The sequence below is a fragment of the Odontesthes bonariensis genome, chromosome 18 (genome assembly GCF_027942865.1).
Source record: "Odontesthes bonariensis isolate fOdoBon6 chromosome 18, fOdoBon6.hap1, whole genome shotgun sequence".
Classification (NCBI taxonomy): Eukaryota; Metazoa; Chordata; class Actinopteri; order Atheriniformes; family Atherinopsidae; genus Odontesthes; species Odontesthes bonariensis.
The window spans coordinates 16,464,415-16,485,543 of NC_134523.1; the positions used below are offsets into that span (position 1 = coordinate 16,464,415).

Consider the following 21,129-nt stretch of genomic DNA (forward strand, 5'->3'; position numbering starts at 1 on the left):
CACACGAGGCTGGTAGGAAAGTGAACTGGTAAAAAGGAATTATCTCAAAAACCCTAGATCAATGAAAACACACGAGCCTGGTAGGAAATTGAACTGGTAAAAAGGAATTATCTCAAAAAAACTGCATCAATGAAAACACACAAGGCTTCTTCCTCATCTACAACAGTCAATTATTGCATTTTTGTGGCCTTTATCTGGCTCCACAGCTTTGTCGCCTAAGCTCCAAGGAGCGCGCTCCCGATTTTAGTTTTCAAATGAACACGGCCATTTTAGCCCTGTTTAGGGGAAATAGCTCAGTTGGGAGAGCGTCAGACTGAAGAACTGAAGGTCCCTGGTTCAATCCCGGGTTTCGGCAAAGACTACTATGAATTGTGGATGCTTGTCAAGAGGGAACAACAGCCCATGTTTGGAAAGTGAACTGGTAAAAAGGAATTATCTAAAAAAAACTGCATCAATGAAAACACACGAGGCTTCTTCCTCATCTACAACAGTCAATTATTGCATTTTTGTGGCCTTTATCTGGCTCCACAGCTTTGTCGCCTAAGCTCCATGGAGCGAGCTCCCGATTTTAGTTTTCAAATGAAAACGGCCATTTTGGCCCTGTGTAGCCGAAATAGCTCAGACTGAAGATCTGAAGGTCCCTGGTTCAATCCCGGGTTTCGGCAAAGACTACTATGAATTTTGGATGTTTGTCGAGAGGGAACAACAGCCCATTTTAGGAAAAGTGAACTGGTAAAAAGGAATTATCTCAATGAAAACACACGAGGCTGGTAGGAAAGTGAACTGGTAAAAAGGAATTATCTCAAAAAAGCTGCATTAATGAAAACACACGAGGCTTCTTCCTCATCTACAACAGTCAATTATTGCATTTTTGTGGCCTTTCTCTGGCTCCCCAGCTTTGTCGCCTAAGCTCCAAGGAGCGCGCTCCGGTTTTAGTTTCCAGATGAAAACGGCCAGTTTAGCCCTGTGTAGCTGAAATAGCTCAGTTGGGAGAGCGTCAGACTGAAGATCTGAAGGTCCCTGGTTCAATCCCGGGTTTCGGCAAAGACTACTATGAATTGTGGATGTTTGTCAAGAGGAAACAACAGCCCATGTTTGGAAAGTGAACTGGTAAAAAGGAATTATCTCAAAAAAGCTGCATTAATGAAAACACACAAGGCTTCTTCCTCATCTACAACAGTCAATTATTGCATTTTTGTGGCCTTTATCTGGCTCCACAGCTTTGTCGCCTAAGCTCCAAGGAGCGCGCTCCGGTTTTAGTTTCCAAATGAAAACGGCCATTTTGGCCCTGTTTAGCCGAAATAGCTCAGTTGGGAGAGCTCAGACTGAAGATCTGAAGGTCCCTGGTTCAATCCCGGGTTTCGGCAAAGACTACTATGAATTTTGGATGTTTGTCGAGAGGGAACAACAGCCCATTTTAGGAAAAGTGAACTGGTAAAAAGGAATTATCTCAATGAAAACACACGAGGCTGGTAGGAAAGTGAACTGGTAAAAAGGAATTATCTCAAAAAAGCTGCATTAATGAAAACACACGAGGCTTCTTCCTCATCTACAACAGTCAATTATTGCATTTTTGTGGCCTTTCTCTGGCTCCCCAGCTTTGTCGCCTAAGCTCCAAGGAGCGCGCTCCGGTTTTAGTTTCCAGATGAAAACGGCCAGTTTAGCCCTGTGTAGCTGAAATAGCTCAGTTGGGAGAGCGTCAGACTGAAGATCTGAAGGTCCCTGGTTCAATCCCGGGTTTCGGCAAAGACTACTATGAATTGTGGATGTTTGTCAAGAGGAAACAACAGCCCATGTTTGGAAAGTGAACTGGTAAAAAGGAATTATCTCAAAAAAGCTGCATTAATGAAAACACACAAGGCTTCTTCCTCATCTACAACAGTCAATTATTGCATTTTTGTGGCCTTTATCTGGCTCCACAGCTTTGTCGCCTAAGCTCCAAGGAGCGCGCTCCGGTTTTAGTTTCCAAATGAAAACGGCCATTTTGGCCCTGTTTAGCCGAAATAGCTCAGTTGGGAGAGCTCAGACTGAAGATCTGAAGGTCCCTGGTTCAATCCCGGGTTTCGGCAAAGACTACTATGAATTGTGGATGTTTGTCAAGAGGGAAACACAGCCCAAGTTTGGAAAGTGAACTGGTAAAAAGGAATTATCTCAAAAAACCTAGATCAATGAAAACACACGAGGCTGGTAGGAAAGTGAACTGGTAAAAAGGAATTATCTCAATGAAAACACACGAGCCTGGTAGGAAATTGAACTGGTAAAAAGGAATTATCTAAAAAAAACTGCATCAATGAAAACACACAAGGCTTCTTCCTCATCTACAACAGTCAATTATTGCATTTTTGTGGCCTTTATCTGGCTCCACAGCTTTGTCGCCTAAGCTCCAAGGAGCGCGCTCCCGATTTTGGTTTTCAAATGAACACGGCCATTTTATCCCTCTTTAGGCGAAATAGCTCAGTTGGGAGAGCGTCAGACTGAAGATCTGAAGGTCCCTGGTTCAATCCCGGGTTTCGGCAAAGACTACTATGAATTGTGGATGCTTGTCAAGAGGGAACAATAGCCCATGTTAGGAAAGTGAACTGGTAAAAAGGAATTATCTCAAAAAAGCTGTATTAATGAAAACACACGAGGCTTCTTCCTCATCTACAACAGTCAATTATTGCATTTTTGTGGCCTTTATCTGGCTCCCCAGCTTTGTCGCCCAAGCTCCAAGGAGCGCGCTCCGGTTTTAGTTTCCAAATGAAAACGGCCATTTTGGCCCTGTTTAGCCGAAATAGCTCAGTTGGGAGAGCTCAGACTGAAGATCTGAAGGTCCCTGGTTCAATCCCGGGTTTCGGCAAAGACTACTATGAATTGTGGATGTTTGTCAAGAGGGAAACACAGCCCAAGTTTGGAAAGTGAACTGGTAAAAAGGAATTATCTCAAAAAACCTAGATCAATGAAAACACACGAGGCTGGTAGGAAAGTGAACTGGTAAAAAGGAATTATCTCAAAAAACCTAGATCAATGAAAACACACGAGCCTGGTAGGAAATTGAACTGGTAAAAAGGAATTATCTAAAAAAAACTGCATCAATGAAAACACACAAGGCTTCTTCCTCATCTACAACAGTCAATTATTGCATTTTTGTGGCCTTTATCTGGCTCCACAGCTTTGTCGCCTAAGCTCCAAGGAGCGCGCTCCCGATTTTAGTTTTCAAATGAACACGGCCATTTTAGCCCTGTTTAGGCGAAATAGCTCAGTTGGGAGAGCGTCAGACTGAAGAACTGAAGGTCCCTGGTTCAATCCCGGGTTTCGGCAAAGACTACTATGAATTTTGGATGTTTGTCGAGAGGGAACAACAGCCCATTTTAGGAAAAGTGAACTGGTAAAAAGGAATTATCTCAATGAAAACACACGAGGCTGGTAGGAAAGTGAACTGGTAAAAAGGAATTATCTCAAAAAAGCTGCATTAATGAAAACACACGAGGCTTCTTCCTCATCTACAACAGTCAATTATTGCATTTTTGTGGCCTTTCTCTGGCTCCCCAGCTTTGTCGCCTAAGCTCCAAGGAGCGCGCTCCGGTTTTAGTTTCCAGATGAAAACGGCCAGTTTGGCCCTGTGTAGCCGAAATAGCTCAGTTGGGATAGCTCAGACTGAAGATCTGAAGGTCCCTGGTTCAATCCCAGGTTTCGGCAAAGACTGCTATGAATTGTGGGTGTTTGTCAAGAGGGAAACACAGCCCATGTTAGCAAAGTGAACTGGTAAAAAGGAATTATCTAAAAAAAAACTGCATCAATGAAAACACACGAGGCTTCTTCCTCATCTACAACAGTCAATTATTGCATTTTTGTGGCCTTTATCTGGCTCCACAGCTTTGTCGCCTAAGCTCCATGGAGCGAGCTCCCGATTTTAGTTTCCAAATGAAAACGGCCATTTTGGCCCTGTGTAGCCGAAATAGCTCAGTTGGGATAGCTCAGACTGAAGATCTGAAGGTCCCTGGTTCAATCCCAGGGTTCGGCAAAGAGTACTATGAATTGTGGATGTTTGTCAAGAGGGAACAACAGCCCATGTTAGAAAAGTGAACTGGTAAATAGGAATTATCTCAAAAAAGCTGCATTAATGAAAACACACAAGGCTTCTTCCTCATCTACAACAGTCAATTATTGCATTTTTGTGGCCTTTATCTGGCTCCCCAGCTTTGTCGCCCAAGCTCCAAGGAGCGCGCTCCGGTTTTAGTTTCCAAATGAAAACGGCCATTTTGGCCCTGTTTAGCCGAAATAGCTCAGTTGGGAGAGCTCAGACTGAAGATCTGAAGGTCCCTGGTTCAATCCCGGGTTTCGGCAAAGACTACTATGAATTGTGGATGTTTGTCAAGAGGGAAACACAGCCCAAGTTTGGAAAGTGAACTGGTAAAAAGGAATTATCTCAAAAAACCTAGATCAATGAAAACACACGAGGCTGGTAGGAAAGTGAACTGGTAAAAAGGAATTATCTCAAAAAACCTAGATCAATGAAAACACACGAGCCTGGTAGGAAATTGAACTGGTAAAAAGGAATTATCTAAAAAAAACTGCATCAATGAAAACACACGAGGCTTCTTCCTCATCTACAACAGTCAATTATTGCATTTTTGTGGCCTTTATCTGGCTCCACAGCTTTGTCGCCTAAGCTCCATGGAGCGAGCTCCCGATTTTAGTTTTCAAATGAAAACGGCCATTTTGGCCCTGTGTAGCCGAAATAGCTCAGACTGAAGATCTGAAGGTCCCTGGTTCAATCCCGGGTTTCGGCAAAGACTACTATGAATTTTGGATGTTTGTCGAGAGGGAACAACAGCCCATTTTAGGAAAAGTGAACTGGTAAAAAGGAATTATCTCAATGAAAACACACGAGGCTGGTAGGAAATTGAACTGGTAAAAAGGAATTATCTAAAAAAAACTGCATCAATGAAAACACACAAGGCTTCTTCCTCATCTACAACAGTCAATTATTGCATTTTTGTGGCCTTTCTCTGGCTCCCCAGCTTTGTCGCCTAAGCTCCAAGGAGCGCGCTCCGGTTTTAGTTTCCAGATGAAAACGGCCAGTTTAGCCCTGTGTAGCTGAAATAGCTCAGTTGGGAGAGCGTCAGACTGAAGATCTGAAGGTCCCTGGTTCAATCCCGGGTTTCGGCAAAGACTACTATGAATTGTGGATGTTTGTCAAGAGGGAACAACAGCCCATGTTTGGAAAGTGAACTGGTAAAAAGGAATTATCTCAAAAAAGCTGCATTAATGAAAACACACAAGGCTTCTTCCTCATCTACAACAGTCAATTATTGCATTTTTGTGGCCTTTATCTGGCTCCACAGCTTTGTCGCCTAAGCTCCAAGGAGCGCGCTCCGGTTTTAGTTTCCAAATGAAAACGGCCAGTTTGGCCCTGTTTAGCCGAAATAGCTCAGTTGGGAGAGCTCAGACTGAAGATCTGAAGGTCCCTGGTTCAATCCCGGGTTTCGGCAAAGACTACTATGAATTGTGGATGTTTGTCAAGAGGGAAACACAGCCCAAGTTTGGAAAGTGAACTGGTAAAAAGGAATTATCTCAAAAAACCTAGATCAATGAAAACACACGAGGCTGGTAGGAAAGTGAACTGGTAAAAAGGAATTATCTAAAAAAAACTGCATCAATGAAAACACACAAGGCTTCTTCCTCATCTACAACAGTCAATTATTGCATTTTTGTGGCCTTTATCTGGCTCCACAGCTTTGTCGCCTAAGCTCCAAGGAGCGCGCTCCCGATTTTGGTTTTCAAATGAACACGGCCATTTTAGCCCTCTTTAGGCGAAATAGCTCAGTTGGGAGAGCGTCAGACTGAAGATCTGAAGGTCCCTGGTTCAATCCCGGGTTTCGGCAAAGACTACTATGAATTGTGGGTGTTTGTCAAGAGGGAACAATAGCCCATGTTAGGAAAGTGAACTGGTAAAAAGGAATTATCTCAAAAAAGCTGCATTAATGAAAACACACAAGGCTTCTTCCTCATCTACAACAGTCAATTATTGCATTTTTGTGGCCTTTATCTGGCTCCACAGCTTTGTCGCCTAAGCTCCATGGAGCGAGCTCCCGATTTTAGTTTTCAAATGAAAACGGCCATTTTGGCCCTGTGTAGCCGAAATAGCTCAGACTGAAGATCTGAAGGTCCCTGGTTCAATCCCAGGTTTCGGCAAAGACTGCTATGAATTGTGGGTGTTTGTCAAGAGGGAAACACAGCCCATGTTAGCAAAGTGAACTGGTAAAAAGGAATTATCTAAAAAAAACTGCATCAATGAAAACACACGAGGCTTCTTCCTCATCTACAACAGTCAATTATTGCATTTTTGTGGCCTTTATCTGGCTCCACAGCTTTGTCGCCTAAGCTCCATGGAGCGAGCTCCCGATTTTAGTTTCCAAATGAAAACGGCCATTTTGGCCCTGTGTAGCCGAAATAGCTCAGTTGGGATAGCTCAGACTGAAGATCTGAAGGTCCCTGGTTCAATCCCGGGTTTCGGCAAAGACTACTATGAATTGTGGATGTTTGTCAAGAGGGAAACACAGCCCAAGTTTGGAAAGTGAACTGGTAAAAAGGAATTATCTAAAAAAAACTGCATCAATGAAAACACACGAGGCTTCTTCCTCATCTACAACAGTCAATTATTGCATTTTTGTGGCCTTTATCTGGCTCCACAGCTTTGTCGCCTAAGCTCCATGGAGCGAGCTCCCGATTTTAATTTTCAAATGAAAACGGCCATTTTGGCCCTGTGTAGCCGAAATAGCTCAGACTGAAGATCTGAAGGTCCCTGGTTCAATCCCGGGTTTCGGCAAAGACTACTATGAATTTTGGATGTTTGTCGAGAGGGAACAACAGCCCATTTTAGGAAAGTGAACTGGTAAAAAGGAATTATCTCAATGAAAACACACGAGGCTGGTAGGAAAGTGAACTGGTAAAAAGGAATTATCTCAAAAAAGCTGCATTAATGAAAACACACGAGGCTTCTTCCTCATCTACAACAGTCAATTATTGCATTTTTGTGGCCTTTCTCTGGCTCCCCAGCTTTGTCGCCTAAGCTCCAAGGAGCGCGCTCCGGTTTTAGTTTCCAGATGAAAACGGCCAGTTTAGCCCTGTGTAGCTGAAATAGCTCAGTTGGGAGAGCGTCAGACTGAAGATCTGAAGGTCCCTGGTTCAATCCCGGGTTTCGGCAAAGACTACTATGAATTGTGGATGTTTGTCAAGAGGGAACAACAGCCCATGTTTGGAAAGTGAACTGGTAAAAAGGAATTATCTCAAAAAACCTAGATCAATGAAAACACACGAGGCTGGTAGGAAAGTGAACTGGTAAAAAGGAATTATCTCAAAAAACCTAGATCAATGAAAACACACGAGCCTGGTAGGAAATTGAACTGGTAAAAAGGAATTATCTAAAAAAAACTGCATCAATGAAAACACACGAGGCTTCTTCCTCATCTACAACAGTCAATTATTGCATTTTTGTGGCCTTTATCTGGCTCCACAGCTTTGTCGCCTAAGCTCCAAGGAGCGCGCTCCCGATTTTGGTTTTCAAATGAACACGGCCATTTTAGCCCTCTTTAGGCGAAATAGCTCAGTTGGGAGAGCGTCAGACTGAAGATCTGAAGGTCCCTGGTTCAATCCCGGGTTTCGGCAAAGACTACTATGAATTGTGGGTGTTTGTCAAGAGGGAACAATAGCCCATGTTAGGAAAGTGAACTGGTAAAAAGGAATTATCTCAAAAAAGCTGCATTAATGAAAACACACAAGGCTTCTTCCTCATCTACAACAGTCAATTATTGCATTTTTGTGGCCTTTATCTGGCTCCACAGCTTTGTCGCCTAAGCTCCATGGAGCGAGCTCCCGATTTTAGTTTTCAAATGAAAACGGCCATTTTGGCCCTGTGTAGCCGAAATAGCTCAGACTGAAGATCTGAAGGTCCCTGGTTCAATCCCAGGTTTCGGCAAAGACTGCTATGAATTGTGGGTGTTTGTCAAGAGGGAAACACAGCCAATGTTAGCAAAGTGAACTGGTAAAAAGGAATTATCTAAAAAAAACTGCATCAATGAAAACACACGAGGCTTCTTCCTCATCTACAACAGTCAATTATTGCATTTTTGTGGCCTTTATCTGGCTCCACAGCTTTGTCGCCTAAGCTCCAAGGAGCGAGCTCCCGATTTTAGTTTCCAAATGAAAACGGCCATTTTGGCCCTGTGTAGCCGAAATAGCTCAGTTGGGATAGCTCAGACTGAAGATCTGAAGGTCCCTGGTTCAATCCCGGGTTTCGGCAAAGACTACTATGAATTGTGGATGTTTGTCAAGAGGGAAACACAGCCCAAGTTTGGAAAGTGAACTGGTAAAAAGGAATTATCTCAAAAAACCTAGATCAATGAAAACACACGAGGCTGGTAGGAAAGTGAACTGGTAAAAAGGAATTATCTCAAAAAACCTAGATCAATGAAAACACACGAGCCTGGTAGGAAATTGAACTGGTAAAAAGGAATTATCTAAAAAAAACTGCATCAATGAAAACACACGAGGCTTCTTCCTCATCTACAACAGTCAATTATTGCATTTTTGTGGCCTTTATCTGGCTCCACAGCTTTGTCGCCTAAGCTCCATGGAGCGAGCTCCCGATTTTAATTTTCAAATGAAAACGGCCATTTTGGCCCTGTGTAGCCGAAATAGCTCAGACTGAAGATCTGAAGGTCCCTGGTTCAATCCCGGGTTTCGGCAAAGACTACTATGAATTTTGGATGTTTGTCGAGAGGGAACAACAGCCCATTTTAGGAAAAGTGAACTGGTAAAAAGGAATTATCTCAATGAAAACACACGAGGCTGGTAGGAAAGTGAACTGGTAAAAAGGAATTATCTCAAAAAAGCTGCATTAATGAAAACACACGAGGCTTCTTCCTCATCTACAACAGTTAATTATTGCATTTTTGTGGCCTTTATCTGGCTCCACAGCTTTGTCGCCTAAGCTCCAAGGAGCGCGCTCCCGATTTTGGTTTTCAAATGAACACGGCCATTTTAGCCCTGTTTAGGCGAAATAGCTCAGTTGGGAGAGCGTCAGACTGAAGATCTGAAGGTCCCTGGTTCAATCCCGGGTTTCGGCAAAGACTACTATGAATTGTGGGTGTTTGTCAAGAGGGAACAATAGCCCATGTTAGGAAAGTGAACTGGTAAAAAGGAATTATCTCAAAAAAGCTGCATTAATGAAAACACACAAGGCTTCTTCCTCATCTACAACAGTCAATTATTGCATTTTTGTGGCCTTTATCTGGCTCCACAGCTTTGTCGCCTAAGCTCCATGGAGCGAGCTCCCGATTTTAGTTTTCAAATGAAAACAGCCATTTTGGCCCTGTGTAGCCGAAATAGCTCAGACTGAAGATCTGAAGGTCCCTGGTTCAATCCCAGGTTTCGGCAAAGACTGCTATGAATTGTGGGTGTTTGTCAAGAGGGAAACACAGCCCATGTTAGCAAAGTGAACTGGTAAAAAGGAATTATCTAAAAAAAACTGCATCAATGAAAACACACGAGGCTTCTTCCTCATCTACAACAGTCAATTATTGCATTTTTGTGGCCTTTATCTGGCTCCACAGCTTTGTCGCCTAAGCTCCATGGAGCGAGCTCCCGATTTTAGTTTCCAAATGAAAACGGCCATTTTGGCCCTGTGTAGCCGAAATAGCTCAGTTGGGATAGCTCAGACTGAAGATCTGAAGGTCCCTGGTTCAATCCCGGGTTTCGGCAAAGACTACTATGAATTGTGGATGTTTGTCAAGAGGGAAACACAGCCCAAGTTTGGAAAGTGAACTGGTAAAAAGGAATTATCTCAAAAAACCTAGATCAATGAAAACACACGAGGCTGGTAGGAAAGTGAACTGGTAAAAAGGAATTATCTCAAAAAACCTAGATCAATGAAAACACACGAGCCTGGTAGGAAATTGAACTGGTAAAAAGGAATTATCTAAAAAAAACTGCATCAATGAAAACACACGAGGCTTCTTCCTCATCTACAACAGTCAATTATTGCATTTTTGTGGCCTTTATCTGGCTCCACAGCTTTGTCGCCTAAGCTCCATGGAGCGAGCTCCCGATTTTAATTTTCAAATGAAAACGGCCATTTTGGCCCTGTGTAGCCGAAATAGCTCAGACTGAAGATCTGAAGGTCCCTGGTTCAATCCCAGGTTTCGGCAAAGACTACTATGAATTTTGGATGTTTGTCGAGAGGGAACAACAGCCCATTTTAGGAAAAGTGAACTGGTAAAAAGGAATTATCTCAATGAAAACACACGAGGCTGGTAGGAAAGTGAACTGGTAAAAAGGAATTATCTCAAAAAAGCTGCATTAATGAAAACACACGAGGCTTCTTCCTCATCTACAACAGTCAATTATTGCATTTTTGTGGCCTTTATCTGGCTCCCCAGCTTTGTCGCCTAAGCTCCAAGGAGCGCGCTCCCGATTTTGGTTTTCAAATGAACACGGCCATTTTAGCCCTCTTTAGCCGAAATAGCTCAGTTGGGAGAGCTCAGACTGAAGATCTGAAGGTCCCTGGTTCAATCCCGGGTTTCGGCAAAGACTACTATGAATTGTCGATGTTTGTCAAGAGGGAAACACAGCCCAAGTTTGGAAAGTGAACTGGTAAAAAGGAATTATCTCAAAAAACCTAGATCAATGAAAACACACGAGGCTGGTAGGAAAGTGAACTGGTAAAAAGGAATTATCTCAAAAAACCTAGATCAATGAAAACACACGAGCCTGGTAGGAAATTGAACTGGTAAAAAGGAATTATCTAAAAAAAACTGCATCAATGAAAACACACAAGGCTTCTTCCTCATCTACAACAGTCAATTATTGCATTTTTGTGGCCTTTATCTGGCTCCACAGCTTTGTCGCCTAAGCTCCAAGGAGCGCGCTCCCGATTTTAGTTTTCAAATGAACACGGCCATTTTAGCCCTGTTTAGGCGAAATAGCTCAGTTGGGAGAGCGTCAGACTGAAGAACTGAAGGTCCCTGGTTCAATCCCGGGTTTCGGCAAAGACTACTATGAATTTTGGATGTTTGTCAAGAGGGAACAACAGCCCATGTTTGGAAAGTGAACTGGTAAAAAGGAATAATCTCAAAAAAGCTGCATTAATGAAAACACACAAGGCTTCTTCCTCATCTACAACAGTCAATTATTGCATTTTTGTGGCCTTTATCTGGCTCCACAGCTTTGTCGCCTAAGCTCCAAGGAGCGAGCTCCGGTTTTAGTTTCCAAATGAAAACGGCCAGTTTGGCCCTGTTTAGCCGAAATAGCTCAGTTGGGAGAGCTCAGACTGAAGATCTGAAGGTCCCTGGTTCAATCCCGGGTTTCGGCAAAGACTACTATGAATTGTGGATGTTTGTCAAGAGGGAAACACAGCCCAAGTTTGGAAAGTGAACTGGTAAAAAGGAATTATCTCAAAAAACCTAGATCAATGAAAACACACGAGGCTGGTAGGAAAGTGAACTGGTAAAAAGGAATTATCTCAATGAAAACACACGAGCCTGGTAGGAAATTGAACTGGTAAAAAGGAATTATCTAAAAAAAACTGCATCAATGAAAACACACAAGGCTTCTTCCTCATCTACAACAGTCAATTATTGCATTTTTGTGGCCTTTATCTGGCTCCACAGCTTTGTCGCCTAAGCTCCAAGGAGCGCGCTCCCGATTTTGGTTTTCAAATGAACACGGCCATTTTGGCCCTGTGTAGGCGAAATAGCTCAGTTGGGAGAGCGTCAGACTGAAGATCTGAAGGTCCCTGGTTCAATCCCGGGTTTCGGCAAAGACTACTATGAATTGTGGGTGTTTGTCAAGAGGGAACAACAGCCCATGTTTGGAAAGTGAACTGGTAAAAAGGAATTATCTCAAAAAAGCTGCATTAATGAAAACACACAAGGCTTCTTCCTCATCTACAACAGTCAATTATTGCATTTTTGTGGCCTTTATCTGGCTCCACAGCTTTGTCGCCTAAGCTCCATGGAGCGAGCTCCCGATTTTAGTTTTCAAATGAAAACAGCCATTTTGGCCCTGTGTAGCCGAAATAGCTCAGACTGAAGATCTGAAGGTCCCTGGTTCAATCCCAGGTTTCGGCAAAGACTGCTATGAATTGTGGGTGTTTGTCAAGAGGGAAACACAGCCCATGTTAGCAAAGTGAACTGGTAAAAAGGAATTATCTAAAAAAAACTGCATCAATGAAAACACACGAGGCTTCTTCCTCATCTACAACAGTCAATTATTGCATTTTTGTGGCCTTTATCTGGCTCCACAGCTTTGTCGCCTAAGCTCCATGGAGCGAGCTCCCGATTTTAGTTTCCAAATGAAAACGGCCATTTTGGCCCTGTGTAGCCGAAATAGCTCAGTTGGGATAGCTCAGACTGAAGATCTGAAGGTCCCTGGTTCAATCCCGGGTTTCGGCAAAGACTACTATGAATTGTGGATGTTTGTCAAGAGGGAAACACAGCCCAAGTTTGGAAAGTGAACTGGTAAAAAGGAATTATCTCAAAAAACCTAGATCAATGAAAACACACGAGGCTGGTAGGAAAGTGAACTGGTAAAAAGGAATTATCTCAAAAAACCTAGATCAATGAAAACACACGAGCCTGGTAGGAAATTGAACTGGTAAAAAGGAATTATCTAAAAAAAACTGCATCAATGAAAACACACGAGGCTTCTTCCTCATCTACAACAGTCAATTATTGCATTTTTGTGGCCTTTATCTGGCTCCACAGCTTTGTCGCCTAAGCTCCATGGAGCGAGCTCCCGATTTTAATTTTCAAATGAAAACGGCCATTTTGGCCCTGTGTAGCCGAAATAGCTCAGACTGAAGATCTGAAGGTCCCTGGTTCAATCCCAGGTTTCGGCAAAGACTACTATGAATTTTGGATGTTTGTCGAGAGGGAACAACAGCCCATTTTAGGAAAAGTGAACTGGTAAAAAGGAATTATCTCAATGAAAACACACGAGGCTGGTAGGAAAGTGAACTGGTAAAAAGGAATTATCTCAAAAAAGCTGCATTAATGAAAACACACGAGGCTTCTTCCTCATCTACAACAGTCAATTATTGCATTTTTGTGGCCTTTATCTGGCTCCCCAGCTTTGTCGCCTAAGCTCCAAGGAGCGCGCTCCCGATTTTGGTTTTCAAATGAACACGGCCATTTTAGCCCTCTTTAGCCGAAATAGCTCAGTTGGGAGAGCTCAGACTGAAGATCTGAAGGTCCCTGGTTCAATCCCGGGTTTCGGCAAAGACTACTATGAATTGTCGATGTTTGTCAAGAGGGAAACACAGCCCAAGTTTGGAAAGTGAACTGGTAAAAAGGAATTATCTCAAAAAACCTAGATCAATGAAAACACACGAGGCTGGTAGGAAAGTGAACTGGTAAAAAGGAATTATCTCAAAAAACCTAGATCAATGAAAACACACGAGCCTGGTAGGAAATTGAACTGGTAAAAAGGAATTATCTAAAAAAAACTGCATCAATGAAAACACACAAGGCTTCTTCCTCATCTACAACAGTCAATTATTGCATTTTTGTGGCCTTTATCTGGCTCCACAGCTTTGTCGCCTAAGCTCCAAGGAGCGCGCTCCCGATTTTAGTTTTCAAATGAACACGGCCATTTTAGCCCTGTTTAGGCGAAATAGCTCAGTTGGGAGAGCGTCAGACTGAAGAACTGAAGGTCCCTGGTTCAATCCCGGGTTTCGGCAAAGACTACTATGAATTTTGGATGTTTGTCAAGAGGGAACAACAGCCCATGTTTGGAAAGTGAACTGGTAAAAAGGAATAATCTCAAAAAAGCTGCATTAATGAAAACACACAAGGCTTCTTCCTCATCTACAACAGTCAATTATTGCATTTTTGTGGCCTTTATCTGGCTCCACAGCTTTGTCGCCTAAGCTCCAAGGAGCGAGCTCCGGTTTTAGTTTCCAAATGAAAACGGCCAGTTTGGCCCTGTTTAGCCGAAATAGCTCAGTTGGGAGAGCTCAGACTGAAGATCTGAAGGTCCCTGGTTCAATCCCGGGTTTCGGCAAAGACTACTATGAATTGTGGATGTTTGTCAAGAGGGAAACACAGCCCAAGTTTGGAAAGTGAACTGGTAAAAAGGAATTATCTCAAAAAACCTAGATCAATGAAAACACACGAGGCTGGTAGGAAAGTGAACTGGTAAAAAGGAATTATCTCAATGAAAACACACGAGCCTGGTAGGAAATTGAACTGGTAAAAAGGAATTATCTAAAAAAAACTGCATCAATGAAAACACACAAGGCTTCTTCCTCATCTACAACAGTCAATTATTGCATTTTTGTGGCCTTTATCTGGCTCCACAGCTTTGTCGCCTAAGCTCCAAGGAGCGCGCTCCCGATTTTGGTTTTCAAATGAACACGGCCATTTTGGCCCTGTGTAGGCGAAATAGCTCAGTTGGGAGAGCGTCAGACTGAAGATCTGAAGGTCCCTGGTTCAATCCCGGGTTTCGGCAAAGACTACTATGAATTGTGGGTGTTTGTCAAGAGGGAACAATAGCCCATGTTAGGAAAGTGAACTGGTAAAAAGGAATTATCTCAAAAAAGCTGCATTAATGAAAACACACAAGGCTTCTTCCTCATCTACAACAGTCAATTATTGCATTTTTGTGGCCTTTATCTGGCTCCACAGCTTTGTCGCCTAAGCTCCATGGAGCGAGCTCCCGATTTTAGTTTTCAAATGAAAACGGCCATTTTGGCCCTGTGTAGCCGAAATAGCTCAGACTGAAGATCTGAAGGTCCCTGGTTCAATCCCAGGTTTCGGCAAAGACTGCTATGAATTGTGGGTGTTTGTCAAGAGGGAAACACAGCCCATGTTAGCAAAGTGAACTGGTAAAAAGGAATTATCTCAAAAAAGCTGCATTAATGAAAACACACAAGGCTTCTTCCTCATCTACAACAGTCAATTATTGCATTTTTGTGGCCTTTATCTGGCTCCACAGCTTTGTCGCCTAAGCTCCAAGGAGCGCGCTCCGGTTTTAGTTTCCAAATGAAAACGGCCAGTTTGGCCCTGTTTAGCCGAAATAGCTCAGTTGGGAGAGCTCAGACTGAAGATCTGAAGGTCCCTGGTTCAATCCCGGGTTTCGGCAAAGACTACTATGAATTGTGGATGTTTGTCAAGAGGGAAACACAGCCCAAGTTTGGAAAGTGAACTGGTAAAAAGGAATTATCTCAAAAAACCTAGATCAATGAAAACACACGAGGCTGGTAGGAAAGTGAACTGGTAAAAAGGAATTATCTCAATGAAAACACACGAGGCTGGTAGGAAAGTGAACTGGTAAAAAGGAATTATCTCAATGAAAACACACGAGGCTGGTAGGAAAGTGAACTGGTAAAAAGGAATTATCTCAATGAAAACACACGAGGCTGGTAGGAAATTGAACTGGTAAAAAGGAATTATCTAAAAAAAACTGCATCAATGAAAACACACAAGGCTTCTTCCTCATCTACAACAGTCAATTATTGCATTTTTGTGGCCTTTATCTGGCTCCAAAGCTTTGTCGCCTAAGCTCCAAGGAGCGCGCTCCCGATTTTGGTTTTCAAATGAACACGGCCATTTTAGCCCTCTTTAGGCGAAATAGCTCAGTTGGGAGAGCGTCAGACTGAAGATCTGAAGGTCCCTGGTTCAATCCCGGGTTTCGGCAAAGACTACTATGAATTGTGGATGCTTGTCAAGAGGGAACAATAGCCCATGTTAGGAAAGTGAACTGGTAAAAAGGAATTATCTCAAAAAAGCTGTATTAATGAAAACACACGAGGCTTCTTCCTCATCTACAACAGTCAATTATTGCATTTTTGTGGCCTTTATCTGGCTCCCCAGCTTTGTCGCCCAAGCTCCAAGGAGCGCGCTCCGGTTTTAGTTTCCAAATGAAAACGGCCATTTTGGCCCTATTTAGCCGAAATAGCTCAGTTGGGAGAGCTCAGACTGAAGATCTGAAGGTCCCTGGTTCAATCCCGGGTTTCGGCAAAGACTACTATGAATTGTGGATGTTTGTCAAGAGGGAAACACAGCCCAAGTTTGGAAAGTGAACTGGTAAAAAGGAATTATCTCAAAAAACCTAGATCAATGAAAACACACGAGCCTGGTAGGAAATTGAACTGGTAAAAAGGAATTATCTAAAAAAAACTGCATCAATGAAAACACACAAGGCTTCTTCCTCATCTACAACAGTCAATTATTGCATTTTTGTGGCCTTTATCTGGCTCCACAGCTTTGTCGCCTAAGCTCCAAGGAGCGCGCTCCCGATTTTAGTTTTCAAATGAACACGGCCATTTTAGCCCTGTTTAGGCGAAATAGCTCAGTTGGGAGAGCGTCAGACTGAAGAACTGAAGGTCCCTGGTTCAATCCCGGGTTTCGGCAAAGACTACTATGAATTTTGGATGTTTGTCGAGAGGGAACAACAGCCCATTTTAGGAAAAGTGAACTGGTAAAAAGGAATTATCTCAATGAAAACACACGAGGCTGGTAGGAAAGTGAACTGGTAAAAAGGAATTATCTCAAAAAAGCTGCATTAATGAAAACACACGAGGCTTCTTCCTCATCTACAACAGTCAATTATTGCATTTTTGTGGCCTTTCTCTGGCTCCCCAGCTTTGTCGCCTAAGCTCCAAGGAGCGCGCTCCGGTTTTAGTTTCCAGATGAAAACGGCCAGTTTAGCCCTGTGTAGCTGAAATAGCTCAGTTGGGAGAGCGTCAGACTGAAGATCTGAAGGTCCCTGGTTCAATCCCGGGTTTCGGCAAAGACTACTATGAATTGTGGATGTTTGTCAAGAGGGAACAACAGCCCATGTTTGGAAAGTGAACTGGTAAAAAGGAATTATCTCAAAAAAGCTGCATTAATGAAAAGACACAAGGCTTCTTCCTCATCTACAACAGTCAATTATTGCATTTTTGTGGCCTTTATCTGGCTCCACAGCTTTGTCGCCTAAGCTCCAAGGAGCGCGCTCCGGTTTTAGTTTCCAAATGAAAACGGCCAGTTTGGCCCTGTTTAGCCGAAATAGCTCAGTTGGGAGAGCTAAGACTGAAGATCTGAAGGTCCCTGGTTCAATCCCGGGTTTCGGCAAAGACTACTATGAATTGTGGATGTTTGTCAAGAGGGAAACACAGCCCAAGTTTGGAAAGTGAACTGGTAAAAAGGAATTATCTCAAAAAACCTAGATCAATGAAAACACACGAGGCTGGTAGGAAAGTGAACTGGTAAAAAGGAATTATCTCAATGAAAACACACGAGCCTGGTAGGAAATTGAACTGGTAAAAAGGAATTATCTAAAAAAAACTGCATCAATGAAAACACACAAGGCTTCTTCCTCATCTACAACAGTCAATTATTGCATTTTTGTGGCCTTTATCTGGCTCCACAGCTTTGTCGCCTAAGCTCCAAGGAGCGCGCTCCCGATTTTGGTTTTCAAATGAACACGGCCATTTTAGCCCTCTTTAGGCGAAATAGCTCAGTTGGGAGAGCGTCAGACTGAAGATCTGAAGGTCCCTGGTTCAATCCCAGGTTTCGGCAAAGACTGCTATGAATTGTGGGTGTTTGTCAAGAGGGAAACACAGCCCATGTTAGCAAAGTGAACTGGTAAAAAGGAATTATCTAAAAAAAACTGCATCAATGAAAACACACGAGGCTTCTTCCTCATCTACAACAGTCAATTATTGCATTTTTGTGGCCTTTATCTGGCTCCACAGCTTTGTCGCCTAAGCTCCATGGAGCGAGCTCCCGATTTTAGTTTCCAAATGAAAACGGCCATTTTGGCCCTGTGTAGCCGAAATAGCTCAGTTGGGATAGCTCAGACTGAAGATCTGAAGGTCCCTGGTTCAATCCCGGGGTTCGGCAAAGAGTACTATGAATTGTGGATGTTTGTCAAGAGGGAACAACAGCCCATGTTAGAAAAGTGAACTGGTAAATAGGAATTATCTCAAAAAAGCTTCATTAATGAAAACACAGAAGTCTTCTTCCTCATCTACAATTATTGCATTTTTGTTGCCTTTATCTGGCTCCCCAGCTTTGTCGCCCAAGCTCCAAGGAGCGAGCTCCGGTTTTAGTTTCCAAATGAAAACGGCCATTTTTGCCCTGTGTAGCCGAAATAGCTCAGTTGGGAGAGCGTCAGACTGAAGATCTGAAGGTCCCTGGTTCAATGCCGGGTTTTGGCAAAGACTGCTATGAATTGTGGGTGTTTGTCAAGAGGGAAACACAGCCCATGTTTGGAAAGTGAACTGGTAAAAAGGAATTATATCAAAAAAGCTGCATTAATGAAAACACACAAGGCTTCTTCCTCATCTACAACAGTCAATTATTGCATTTTTGTGGCCTTTATCTGGCTCCCCAGCTTTGTCGCCTAAGCTCCAAGGAGCGCGCTCCGGTTTTAGTTTCCAAATGAAAACGGCCAGTTTATTCCTGTGTAGCCGAAATAGCTCAGTTGGGAGAGCATCAGACTGAAGATCTGAAGGTCCCGGTTCAATCCCGGGTTTCGGCAAAGACTGCTATGAATTGTGGATGTTTGTCAAGATGGAAACACAGCCCATGTTTGGAAAGTGAACTGGTAAAAAGGAATTATATCAAAAAAGCTGCATTAATGAAAACACACAAGGCTTCTTCCTCATCTACAACAGTCAATTATTGCATTTTTGTGGCCTTTATCTGGCTCCACAGCTTTGTCGCCTAAGCTCCATGGAGCGAGCTCCCGATTTTAGTTTTCAAATGAAAACGGCCATTTTGGCCCTGTGTAGCCGAAATAGCTCAGACTGAAGATCTGAAGGTCCCTGGTTCAATCCCAGGTTTCGGCAAAGACTGCTATGAATTGTGGGTGTTTGTCAAGAGGGAAACACAGCCCATGTTTGGAAAGTGAACTGGTAAAAAGGAATTATCTCAATGAAAACACACGAGCCTGGTAGCAAAGTGAACTGGCAAAAAGGAATTATCTAAAAAAAACTGCATCAATGAAAACACACGAGGCTTCTTCCTCATCTACAACACTCAATTATTGCATTTTTGTGGCCTTTATCTGGCTCCCCAGCTTTGTCGCCTAAGCTCCATCGAGCGAGCTCCCGACTTTAGTTTTCAAATGAAAACGGCCATTTTGGCCTTGTGTAGCCGAAATAGCTCAGACTGAAGATCTGAAGGTCCCTGGTTCAATCCGGGGTTTCGGCAAAGACTACTATGAATTTTGGATGTTTGTCGAGAGGGAACAACAGCCCATTTTAGGAAAGTGAACTGGTAAAAAGGAATTATCTCAATGAAAACACACGAGGCTGGTAGGAAAGTGAACTGGTAAAAAGGAATTATCTCAAAAAAGCTGCATTAATGAAAACACACGAGGCTTCTTCCTCATCTACAACAGTCAATTATTGCATTTTTGTGGCCTTTATCTGGCTCCCCAGCTTTGTCGCCTAAGCTCCAAGGAGCGCGCTCCGGTTTTAGTTTCCAAATGAAAACGGCCAGTTTGGCCCTGTGTAGCCGAAATAGCTCAGTTGGGAGAGCGTCAGACTGAAGATCTGAAGGTCCCTGGTTCAATCCCGGGGTTTGGCAAAGAGTACTATGAATTGTGGATGTTTGTCAAGAGGGAACAACAGCCCATGTTAGAAAAGTGAACTGGTAAATAGGAATTATCTCAAAAAAGCTTCATTAATGAAAACACAGAAGTCTTCTTCCTCATCTACAATTATTGCATTTTTGTTGCCTTTATCTGGCTCCCCAGCTTTGTCGCCTAAGCTCCAAGGAGAGCGCTCCGGTTTTAGTTTCCAAATGAAAACGGCCATTTTGGCCCTGTGTAGCCGAAATAGCTCAGTTGGGAGAGCATCAGACTGAAGATCTGAAGGTCCCTGGTTCAATCCCGGGTTTCGGCAAAGACTGCTATGAATTGTGGATGTTTGTCAAGAGGGAAACACAGCCCATGTTTGGAAAGTGAACTGGTAAAAAGGAATTATCTCAAAAAAGCTGCATTAATGAAAACACACAAGGCTTCTCCCTCATCTACAACAATCAATTATTGCATTTTTGTGGCCTTTATCTGGCTCCCCAGCTTTGTCGCCTAAGCTCCATGGAGCGAGCTCCCGATTTTAGTTTTCAAATGAAAACGGCCATTTTGGCCCTGTGTAGCCGAAATAGCTCAGACTGAAGATCTGAAGGTCCCTGGTTCAATCCCAGGTTTCGGCAAAGACTACTATGAATTTTGGATGTTTGTCGAGAGGGAACAACAGCCCATTTTAGGAAAAGTGAACTGGTAAAAAGGAATTATCTCAATGAAAACACACGAGGCTGGTAGGAAAGTGAACTGGTAAAAAGGAATTATCTCAAAAAAGCTGCATTAATGAAAACACACGAGGCTTCTTCCTCATCTACAACAGTCAATTATTGCATTTTTGTGGCCTATATCTGGCTCCACAGCTTTGTCGCCTAAGCTCCAAGGAGCGCGCTCCGGTTTTAGTTTCCAAATGAAAACGGCCAGGTTGGACCTGTTTAGCCGAAATAGCTCAGTTGGGAGAGCTCAGACTGAAGATCTGAAGGTCCCTGGTTCAATCCCGGGTTTCGGCAAAGACTACTATGAATTGTGGATGCTTGTCAAGAGGGAACAATAGCCCATGTTAGGAAAGTGAACTGGTAAAAAGGAATTATCTCAAAAAACCTAGATCAACGAAAACATACAAGGCTGGTAGGAAAGTGCACTGGTAAAAAGGAATTATCTCAAAAAACCTGCATTAATGAAAACACACGAAGCTTCTTCCTCGTCTACAACCATCAATTATTGCACTTTTGTGGCCTTTATCTGGCTCCACAGCTTTGTCGACGGAGCTCCCGGTTTTAGTTTCCAAATGAAAACGGCCATTTTTGCTCAATAGCTTCCAGGTCATGTGATCAGTTGACTCCACATCAGTTTGGGATCATGTAACTACACTGGCTGCATGAGATACGCCTTTTATTTTTACATTTTAGATCTGTTCATATTTTTAATGAATTTATATATGTAAATATTAGCATTTTTGCTCAATAGCTTCCAGGTCATGTGATCAATTGACTCCAAATCAGTGTGGGGTCATGTAACTACACTTGCTGCATGAGATACACCTTTTATTTTTACATTTTAGATCTGTTAATATTT

The 21,129-nt window shown here is 43.0% G+C and overlaps 1 non-coding gene across 1 annotated transcript; it reads left to right on the forward strand.

Annotated features, from left to right (window-relative positions):
• Positions 1 to 19,803: 19,803 nt before the first annotated feature.
• trnaf-gaa (transfer RNA phenylalanine (anticodon GAA)) lies at positions 19,804 to 19,876 on the forward strand. Its single transcript has one exon. It is a non-coding gene; the product is annotated as a tRNA-Phe (tRNA).
• The last annotated feature ends 1,253 nt before the right edge of the window (positions 19,877 to 21,129 follow it).